The sequence below is a fragment of the Ixodes scapularis genome, unplaced genomic scaffold (assembly GCF_016920785.2).
Source record: "Ixodes scapularis isolate PalLabHiFi unplaced genomic scaffold, ASM1692078v2 PGA_scaffold1__304_contigs__length_218370807, whole genome shotgun sequence".
Taxonomy (NCBI): domain Eukaryota; kingdom Metazoa; phylum Arthropoda; class Arachnida; order Ixodida; family Ixodidae; genus Ixodes; species Ixodes scapularis.
In genome coordinates this window covers 32,690,512-32,702,184 of record NW_024609846.1, presented here as the reverse complement: position 1 = coordinate 32,702,184, position 11,673 = coordinate 32,690,512, and positions in this window count along the sequence as shown.

Below are 11,673 nucleotides of genomic sequence, written 5' to 3'. Positions count from 1 at the left end.
ATCGTCCCATTTCGTTAACCAGCATCCCATGTAAACTTCTCGAGCACATCATATTTTCCCATCTTGTAAACTTCCTAGAAATGAATAATTTTTTCACCACAGCTCAGCACGGATTTCGTAAATCATTGTCATGTGAAACTCAGCTTCTATCTTTCACTCACGACATTCCATGGCCAGCTTTCTGGGACATGCCGGCCTAGTTCCTGACTTTCACGCCACGTGGCGTATCAACCTTGAACGGACTCTGAAACGCCGGTGCGTCAGTTCACCGCTATCTTAACCTCCTTTCTTATAGCTCGTTCCCCCTCACACCCTTTCATCTTTTTACATAGCGACCGCATTTTGGAAGAAAACGCTTCATCACGCGTCATAGGCGTAGAAGCCTATCGGTGGGAGAAGCGAGGTTTGGGGGGAAGTGTTACCTACTATTGTAGAGTCAGTGCTGTATTCACCTCAGCTGGTACTATACGCGAACCCACACTAGATTATTCTAGCGAAGAAGTGTCGGACGCTCGACCACGTGACAACGCGCCCACCAATCGCGGCACGAGGGCGCGTTGTCTCGTGGTGCTTTTATATTTCGCGTGCGTTCTTTTTAGGCCGGAAAAAAATAAGCAAGCAAATCCTACCTAGGAACCCTAAGCCTACCATGCTTCAAACACCTCAGTCGTGTGTCTCAGAGCCGTCCACAAGTTGCAAACATATTTCGTATCGCCTTATGCGCGAGCGAAGTCAAAGCTAGAAGTGCGAGCCCAGCGCTCTGAGTGTTCCTGTTTCGCACGTGTGCCTGTGGATTGCAAGCATTATTCAAGGCAGCCTGCTTGTACTTGTACCTTTGGCTTCGCTCGCAGATAACGTGAAACGAAGTGTAGATGTTTTTTCGAAATTATCCAAGCCCAAGGAGCATGCTACAGTGTAATTTGACGTGACGTGCACCAGTGCGTTCTGACGTGCACACACTGATGGACGCGCGGGCAACGTGCCATTTGCTTAAAACTTTTGGTTTCAAATTACCGCTCCAGACGGCAGCATACAGATCGCGTGTACCTACAAACACAACATGCTTCTTGATGATTGGGTAATTTTTCGAAATGTCTGTTAACTCCTTGACCTTTCAATCAATATTAGAAAAGTAGCTTACTTGTGTTCAGCATCACGGTTGATGTTATATTGCTGAACCCATTTGATATGTTCTCCCGCTGTGACGACGAACTTGAGAATAAAAGTCCGTCCTAGACGCATGATTGAAATCAGTGCTTCTGGCAAGATGCTCACAAAAAATATCCATCGTCAACTGCAAACTAAGAAAACTGCAAACTAAGAAATCACTTTAGTGCCCCTTCAATCTGTGTTGGCGCTGGCTGTAAGTAACACTATTCAAAATGGTTCTTAAGAAAATTAGCCAATTCTATTTGTTTTACTAGTGGAACTTTCACGCACATGATTTAAAACACCATTTTGAATATATTGGGAAATTGGACGAAGAGCGTTGTCAAGACGCACAGAACATCGTGGAATGGATGTCGAGAGTGTCAAACTGCCCTTTATATGATGTATAAGCATGTCGATGCACAGTGTAAAATTTGAATAGTTCAGTGGAAAAACTGAACGCCTGGCGGTCCGATTTGTAATGAGGGTCTATCAGGCGAACAAGGCTACGAATCGTTATTCGCACGTCAGACCAGGTACAAGACTGACACGCCGCTCTTGAAAGCCCAGCACAGCGCAAGAAGACTAGTTCACAAACACACGCCCCGTTGGAGCCTGGGACCTTACTAGTTTGCAGATAACTCATTCCACCAAAACACAAAACTAATCTTTATCTTTTTCTTTTTAAAGCATGTAGAATGTCGCGTTCTGCTTAAGGTTGCACGGCAATGACGCAAAAAAAAAAAAAAAAGAAACTTGGAGGACACTTAAGCTTCGCCTTTAAGAGTGGAACGCGATTGCGTTATCGGGGCCCATTCGCATCGCCTTCTCATTCGCTTCTCATGCTCTTGAGTCACACAACGACCTAGTTCTCATGACACAACACTCTTCGTTCCCAAGCCGTGCAAGCTGCCTTACGTGGCTAAGTGAGTAGCGTGCTGGCGCGCAACCGACAGGACGTGGGTTCAAATCCCGCCTAAGATTCTTCAAATATTTCTTCGCAGAAAATGAATTACCTCATAAAGTGAAATCATTTGAGACATGCGGCGATCCTTAATTCGCATTACATGTAGTCTTTTTATCACTTTCATTCCACGCGTGACGTCACGTTTCACGTGAGCGTTGTGCGTTGTTTGAAATTTCCGCGCAGGGTCATGTGGCTGTGACGTCATCACCCTGTCGACCAATCCCGGGCTTTCGCGTCACGCCACCGACGTCAGCTTTTCTGCAACACGAGCTCATTAACGCTATGGCGTTAAAACACACTGGGAGCTGATTCTATTCACATGAAGACGCGCCGAAAGACGACAAGGCATTATTCCGCGGCAAGAAGGTGTTCTTTTAAACCGTCGCAGCCCTTTTGCAATAAAGCAAAACAAACTGAGTAAGGGCATACATTTATCCTATCCCCGCACGGTGGTGCCGGGTACCAGTTTGTTCACTCCGCTGGTTGCGTGATAGGAAAACAACACCCAGTCGTTAGTTGATTGTGAGCGCGCATAAATGTCTATGACATTTTACCTACACTCGGGTTCACCCCTAAGCTGACAATGCGATGTAAACTACATGTTCATCGGACGAATCAATCGACTGCCTGTTATCGCTTTACCCAGAGTGTGATCACGTGTGGCAAGAACGACAGGTGACTGGTCCAGCAAGTACGTAGCTTCCACCACACTGTCAGCTTAGGAGTGTTGACGAGGAAAAACTAGGGATGTCGCGAACCACCCTAGGTTCGATTTCGAAAGGTTTCGATATTTGCGAAGCGAACTAAGGTTCGATTTCGAAAAATTTCGATATTTTCGTACCGACCGAGGTTCGATTTCGAAAAATTCGCAACTTTTGACCACAGCGGAGTTTCGAATTCGAAAATTTCGAAGCTTTCACGGTTTCCAAAATTTCGAATTCGAATATTTCGAATATTTTTTTACTTCAGGTTCGATAAATTCGAAGATCTCGAAATTCTTTAAAAAAAAAATTCGAAAACTTCGAACGCTTCGAATTTTTATAGACATGAAGTTCGAACAATTCGAAGATTTCGAATTTCTTTTTGCATAAAGTTCGAAAAGTTCGAAGGTTTCGATTCTCTTTAACGCTAAAACAAAAAAAAAAAACAAAAAAAGAAAAACTTTGAAGATTTTGAATTTCTTTCTAATCCAAGTTTTCAAAGTTCGAAGTCCGATTTTCAAGTTTTTCCACAGTTTCAGTTTCAAATAACGTTTTCACGACTGACTGGTTTTCACGAAATCAAGTTTAGAAAAGTTAGGGTGTGATATCTAGATTCTGCGAAGTTGGTCAGGCAATTAAATGAGACGACGAGTGTCCCGGACGTGCTAGAATATTTGCCAGTGCAGAATTGTGACCGCCAGCCCCAGGGGGGGGTCTTTAACCTGCATCACGCAGTAGTGATTGCACGAACACACTGTTTTACGAGACTCATCCAGTTCGAAACGGCCAGGGGCGAGCAGGAGGTTGAGGCTCAGAAAAATCTTGAAGCGACCTGGCAAACTACCTCGCCACCCCTTGCACGCTGGTAGTAATCCGATCCGGTGAAGTTTGTAATTGTCCTGGAGGTTTATTTTCTGGGACGGAGGAATCGCCTCGCAGAAAGCACAAAAGCCGACACAACTCGAGGTCGAGGAGCGTTCTACCATACAAGTGGCGTCGGAAGAGAAAAAACGGGGGGAAAGAGGGTAGCGAGGGGGGGGGGGGGGGGGGGGGCTGGGGGGGGGCTTCAGCCTCCTTCTCCCCCTTGCAGGTATTTCGAACTGTTAAAGAAAACAATACGGGGAAAGAGGGCGTGGTCGAGCTTATTTTAATCTGAAATTATTTATGCATATGTATAGCTACTGTCGCTCTTCACTGCATAAAAGGTTGCGTAGATGGTCATTGTTAGAAACTCGTTGTCAGAAGGCACTGCTCGTCACATGCTTAGTGGTTCGGAAGTTCAAAGCTGTCTTTTCGACCTAAACACCTGTGCCAATAGCAAAAAAAAAAAAAAAAAAAAAAAAGAAGAATAAATGCGGGAATAAAAAGCAGGAGAAAAAAAAAAACTATCAAGAATTCGTCGGAAGTGTTCTATTCTTGCATATTCAGAGGTTCAGAACTTCGAAACAAGTTTCTTTTACCAAAATGTGTACAGGCTAAAAGAAACACGTCCCAGAAACGTGAAGCGAAAAAAAAAAAAAAGTTTTCTTTTAATGACGTGCTGAACTTGAACACTATTAGAAATCTTCTCCCATGAGTTAATTTATTCCTTAACGTGAAAAAACAATAAATATATTATTTCGTATTCTGCAGATGGCAATGATATGTACTGTCTGTGGTGTTAATTTAAATGCGATACCTCAAACAACTTAGACGAAAATAAATATCAAGTTTAGGTTATAATTGCATGCAGATACATGTTTGGACATTTCTTCGAAACTCACGTTGAATAACAATACTCACATCTTAAGACGGCACTTACCTAGGCTATACATAGATCATTCTTAAAAAAAGTATAACGTATCTACCATAAATAGCTCCGGCTGCAGCGTGCTTCAAATCTGGCACAAACGATAATCGTCAAAAACCCGTCGTCCTTCCTCGCCCCTTCGGGGATTTATTTCTTTAAACCTAAGCATGCCAGAACATTGAAATAAACGACATTGTCTTTCGTAAGGAACGCAGCACCGCGTGTAAAAGTTCGAGAAAAAAAAATTACGAATGTACCCCACTACTTGAAATCAAATGAAACCGTCCGCCGGTCTTTCGAAGTTCGACGAAGGTCGAACTTTTACCCTAAAAGTTCGAAGTTCGTCGAACTTCTGACTTTTCAGAATCCGAAAGTTCGAAACTTTTCGAATTCTCTTGAAAAATAAGTTCGAAAGTTCGAAATGCATCGAATTTTTTGGTCTGTCAAGTTCGAAAGTTCGACAAGCATCGAACCTTGCAGCACAATAAGGTCGAAAGTTCGAAAAAGATCGAATGTTTTAGCGTAATAAGTTCGACGGTTCGAAAAGCGTCGAACTTCTTAGCTTAACAAGTTCGAAAATTCGACCTCCGTCGAATTTTACGATATAGACAATTCGAAAAATCGAAATCTTTCGAACCTTTCGAACCGCTTGATTCGATCATCGAAACTTCGATTCGAAAAAAGTTCGCGGCATCCCTAGGAAAAACCAATAAATGTGCCTTGAAACATCAGGGCCGGCTTGCTCGAACCAGCGTCTGAGATGAGACCGTGTGAAGGAAAGAAAGCCTGCCAAACACGGGGCGCGCGAGCATTTGAGACGCGACTTCACGCGCCACTCCGCTCATGCGCTAGCTTTGGCAGTGCTTTCTTTCAGACAGTCCCATCTCAGACAATGGTTCAGGCTAGCGCAGAAGGACATTGAGGCACCCTAGTTCAGGCTAGGGTGCCTTAGTTCGAGCAAGCCGGCCCTGTTTTAAAGAACCTTATTCTTTTGTGTTTACATGCCAAATCAACGCAGAGCATCTATACTTCGTTTCACCTTCAGTCCGAGCGCAGCGGACGCTACGAGCCTACCCAGCCAATCCAGCGCCGGGAGAGTATCACGTGACCTTGTGGTTGGGCGGAGCGACACGCGGAGCTCAAGATCACGCGATACTGCCCCGGCGCTGGATTGGCTGGGACGGCGCGTAGCATCCACTGCGCTCGGACTGAAGGTGAAACTAAGTATAGCACAACCCAGCGAAGGATTGATGATTTATTCAGAAAACCTAGGGGTATTTTGACGTGCAACCAAAATGTCGTGGAGACAAGATCGAACAGCCACGCTGCTTCATGCGTGGGGGCAACAAACAAAAATTGCTTGTTTATTATTAGTCCGAGAAGCCCAAGGCGATTATTCACGATGCGCGAAGTGTAGGAAATAAATTTGTGTCCAAGTTCTCGCGTGCCAAAATAAGGGTTGGAGCGACGAGCTCGAGCCCACACAGTGGAATGTGGTTTTAATTTTTTTTGTTGTGTGTACCGCAACCATTGTTCTTATCCTGCGTAAAATTGAAAAGGACAATCGTGGTGACGCAACAGTCGCCATGGAAAACGAGGGACGTCTCTACAAGCAAGCCGATCTCCACGAACCAAGGCAAAGACCAGAGAAAGGAGCGCCATTACAGTAGCGAGGATCACATAAAGAAGCTTCATCAAGTCAAAGATGACGCTGACGTCCCTTAAACCGACGCGGACACAAACGAGCCTGAACGTGCATCCCTTGAGAGTCGGGACCATCCTACCCGCGGTCAAACGAGGAGAGAAGAAACACACAAGGCGAGCATCCAGAAGACGGCAAAGCGGCTGGCCATATTACAGGTGGCCAGGGAAGCCACAAACAGTCACCAGCGACCCAAATCACTCATGTGCACCGATTCGCCAGAAGCCTTCAGAAAATTCACACTTTTCTATTTGCAGGCCGGCGTCACACTTCAAATTCGAAGCTTCGTGAAATAACCGAGTCGTCATAGACTGGATCTCGGGTGACGAGGGCAATCCGGGAAACAAAAGGTTGAACAACACCGCGATTGCGCAGCAGTACGGATGTACCCACCCACTCGCGGTTCCTCGAACCGCGAGAAGATAGGCCCGGCATAGCGCGGTCTCAGACGAGGCATAGAGAGATGACCTGTTAGCCTGCAAACTCAGGCTAATCTCCCTCCTCCCACCAGATTCTCACCCAATTTCACCGGGCTAGAGCCGGTGGGAACAGGTGATTCTCAGGCGGCATCAGACCAAGACAGCTATCACCTATAATCACTCTTTTCTGGCAGACAAGGTTTTGCAGACCTACAGACCCAGACGACCTACGAATCGCCCCCAACATTGAACACTGTAGGGCCCTGGCGATATGTTCGCACTTCGTAAGGGACTGGGCCGGGGACTCGCGATATCGCGAAGCGTGGCATAAGCTCCCCCGAAGAGGAAACGAGGTTCACATCATACGAAGGATGGGCCCTCCCGAATATGGGAAGCTCTCATAGAAAACACATAGTTGAATCTATTAGAGTTTCTCCGTCTATGAGGGCTGGCGAAGCATATGTTGTTACCTTTTTCCCTCCCCCTTCCTTTCCTTTCACCCCATATGGCGTTAACCAAGAAAAGATGACATGAATCATTTTCTGAGAAGCGATACATACATATTGTACTACTACTACTACAGGGAAACAGTAAATGCATTTTGTACTACGACTTTTCTCAAAACAAACACAGATGGACAACAAACTCGAGAAAGCGCCCCATCTAGGTCGTTCTCCTTTCCATTAGATCTTATGTATCCCATCCAGCGTACTATGTTACATGCACGACTGTATTCATTCTTGCTTAATCTGTGCCTGGATTACTGCCAGCATGAAGGTATATGTAAAAATTCTATGTCTGTCTTTTTAGGTGTTGCTACTCCGCAAATTTTAATATTGTACCACGAATACTGGAACCGCGTGCGACAACACAACGTAAAAGAATATATATATTTATGTTAATACGTTGAGCAAACATATATAACCTCGAAAAACATATCTCGAAAGAAGGGCGCATGCCTAACCAATCTTCATTTGACATGTAACTACTGGAAGTAGCTATTTTTTTTGGAATAGAAGATCAATACAGAGTTGTAAATTAGGCATTTATTCATTAAAATTCAAGATATTTCACTATATAAATATCAGAGCAGTAGTAAAGTAACTACGCTGTAATCGCGAGCAATATAATGAAACTAAGCAAGTAACAGTTTAGACAAAACCCCGAGACTGGGGAAAAAATTAGGGACGATACAAACACAGCGAGTACGTGGGTTTAAAGGCGCCTATCGTGTCTAAACAGAAAAAACTCACAGCCGCAATAAGATTATGTCTATGCGAACGGCATTCCAGCGGCTGATCTATTTTTTTCAGCCGGCTCTCCACCCGGATTCCCTACAATGACTCAGTCAACGACAATTTCGACTCTAACTGCGGAGGCATTAATCAAAATGCTAGTTAAATAGGTAAACCGATGGAGGTTGTCTCTATTGTGGAGTGTATTGACTGCGAATGCGCCAGCGTAATTTATGGATTAGACATTTTCTCAAACATGACACAAAGAAAAAAAACAAAAAAAAAAAAAACGTCGGAATTGTCAATTTCTGTCAATGGGAATACAAAGTGCTCGAACTCTTTGTTCTAAGGAAAGTAATATTTTTAGCATAGCTCATGGGTACAAACTAGTTATGCCTTCATACCGCTTCATAAATATTCACTGAAGTCCGGATCCTGTCCCGCGACCTTGTCTCCGAACGCACAAGCATTGAAGACCCGATTGCATTAGCCGTGATCGCTCCAGCCTTTTGTGCCGGAAAGCTGCCAGCGTAATCTAAACTCATCGTCGATAACAGCGCCGACTCAGCAAAGATTGGTCAAGAGGGAAGCGACAAGAAATTAACGGCCATCAAAAATATCGTGCATGCGCTATCAGTTCCATAATTCAGCTGTTATATAACTGTACTCCGCCTCACTAAACCCGCGCAATACAGCCAAAGTTACAGCCGTCGTAAGCGAATCAGAAGATCGAACATCGTCTGCTTTTTGCTCATGTGAGCGAACACCGCCAACGCGGACTCATGCGCCGCAGAGTGATAGTGCAGAGTGCCGTTTGATTTTCTGGTTGGCATACGAGGCTGTAGCTTTGGCGTCACTGCACGGCTTTAGTGATACAGAGTATACACCTTTCCATCGCTTATCACCCGGGCGAAAAATGCCGAGTCACTGGGCTGTGGACGCAGGCGCAGCGTACGATATTTCGCAAAGGGAGCTATTGCGCGTGCTCAGAAGGCGTTCCACAGCCCAGCAAAGAAAAATGGCAGCTCGCAGACGGCGTTTATTGGAAAGGTCTATAGATAGCGCGTCGAGCAAACACCACCTATGCTCTAATGAAAGCCTGTTAACTGTCCCCTCTTTATTAATGGAAGTCACCACACTCCGACGTTACCAACTTAGCGACTGAGCCTGACCCTGACGTCCGCGCAGTGACTGAGCACGAGTCCCAACCTAGCCATGCACAACGCTGAGCACTCCTGTTCAATATGTGCGTTAGCCCGGTTGTAGTATGATGGTGTCAAAATTCAAATGTGCAAGCCCTGGTGTTTCCATGCGCGTAGCATCCATTAAGGCTGCGGTCGCACCGCGGCCATCTTGAAGGGCAAGAGAAGAGTTTTTAATTTATTAAAAGCAACGTATAAAAAATGAATCAAAAGTTGCTACGCAAACATCTTTCCACTGTTCTTGGGCATTTGAGGAAGCAATGTAATAGTCATAGCTAAATTATTTAATTAAATAATTAGCGACAAATTATTGCTACGGAGTTCAAAGTTTCCTCCTCTAATATTAACGTTAGGAGGGCGATAATTTTACACTACACACAAGCATGACCGCTGAAGGCAAAAGTGGTTATCCGATTGGCGAGTTTGCTTTGCCTTCTTTTATTTTTTACAGAGCTCTCGAATAAAAGCGTTGCTTCATCGTGTGGCGGCCATGTTTGTGGGCACTGACTCAGCAAGTGAATAGACTATTGTGTCGAGGTGACCTAGATCAAGCTCCCTCTAAACCACTTTTGTTTATCTTTACGATTATCTTTCGCCCTGAGATAAATACAAAGAAGCCTTCGTTCCTCTCCTCTCGGCCAGCACGAAGAGAGAAAGGGTGACAGATTCATTTACTCTCGATCCCGTATTTCTGCAAAACGTCCATTGAAAATTGGTGAAAACGTCTTTGCGCACGAACATTCTGTGCCCTTCAGCTTTGTCACCATGACCAAGACTTTGCAATTTTTTTCCACAGGTTCCCAGCTGAGCCGTACCTTGGCAAAACACTCAGCGGTTTGATCATTTCCATAAACGTAGCCTACTTCAGCGCTACGTATCTCGGCAACCAAGACGTATCTCGCAAAGTTCCCCGGGAATCATATTGAACAGTTACCAGGGTACATGTTTTAAGCATTTTCAGACGTCTGAGGCGTTCTCTGTAGGTTCCCAGCGGAGGCGCACTTCGCCAAAAAATGCGCGGTTCACTGCTTCGGGGAGAGATCTTGTCAAAGGAGCCTACTTCAGCGCTACGTATCTCGGCAACCAAGACGTATCTCGCAAAGTTCTCCGGGAATCATATTGAACAGTTACCAGGGTACATGTTTTAAGGATTTTCAGACGTCTTAGGCGTCCTCTGTAGGTTCCCAGCGTAGGCGCGCTTCGCCGAAAAATGCGCGGTTCACTGCTTCGGGGAGAGATGTTGTCAAAGGAGCCTACTTCAGCGCTACGTATCTCGGCAACCAAGACGTATCTCGCAAAGTTCCCCGGGAATCATATTGAACAGTTACCAGGGTACATGTTTTAAGGATTTTCAGACGTCGGAGCCGTTCTCTGTAGGTTCCCAGCGGAGGCGCACTTCGCCACAAAATGCGCGGTTCACTGCTTCGGGGAGAGATCTTGTCAAAGGAGCCTACTTCAGCGCTGCGTATCTCGGCAACCAAGACGTATCTCGCAAAGTTCTCCGGGAATCATATTGAACAGTTACCAGGGTACATGTTTTAAGGATTTTCAGACGTCTGAGCCGTTCTCTGTAGGTTCCCAGCGGAGGCGCACTTCGCCACAAAATGCGCGGTTCACTGCTTCGGGGAGAGATCTTGTCAAAGGAGCCTACTTCAGCGCTACGTATCTCGGCAACCAAGACGTATCTCGCAAAGTTCTCCGGCAATCATATTGAACAGTTACCAGGGTACACGTTTTAAGGATTTTCAGACGTCTGAGGCGTTCTCTGTAGGTTCCCAGCGGAGGCGCACTTCGCCAAAAAATGCGCGGTTCACTGCTTCGGGGAGAGATCTTGTCAAAGGAGCCTACTTCAGCGCTACGTATCTCGGCAACCAAGACATATCTCGCAAAGTTCCCCGGGAATCATATTGAACAGTTACCAGGGTACATGTTTTAAGGATTGTCAGACGTCTGAGGCGTTCTCTGTAGGTTCCCAGCGGAGGCGCACTTCGCCAAAAAATGCGCGGTTCACTGCTTCGGGGAGAGATCTTGTCAAAGGAGCCTACTTCAGCGCTACGTATCTCGGCAACCAAGACGTATCTCGCAAAGTTCCCCGGGAATCATATTGAACAGTTACCAGGGTACATGTTTTAAGGATTGTCAGACGTCTGAGGCGTTCTCTGTAGGTTCCCAGCGGACGCGCACTTCGCCAAAAAATGCGCGGTTCACTGCTTCGGGGAGAGATCTTGTCAAAGGAGCCTACTTCAGTGCTGCGTATCTCGGCAACCAAGACGTATCTCGCAAAGTTCCCCGGGAATCATATTGAACAGTTACCAGGGTACATGTTTTAAGAACTTTCAAACGTCTGAGGTGTTTTCTGTAGGTTCCCAGCAAAGGCGCACATCGCCAAAAAGTGCGCCTTTGCTGACGAGTGTAAAGTAGTCTTTCCCGCAGCACTCCTCTTCTTGTTGGAAAGATGCCTTTACGCGGCGGAAGCTACAGGTGTAATTAATTATCTCGCTGGGAACCT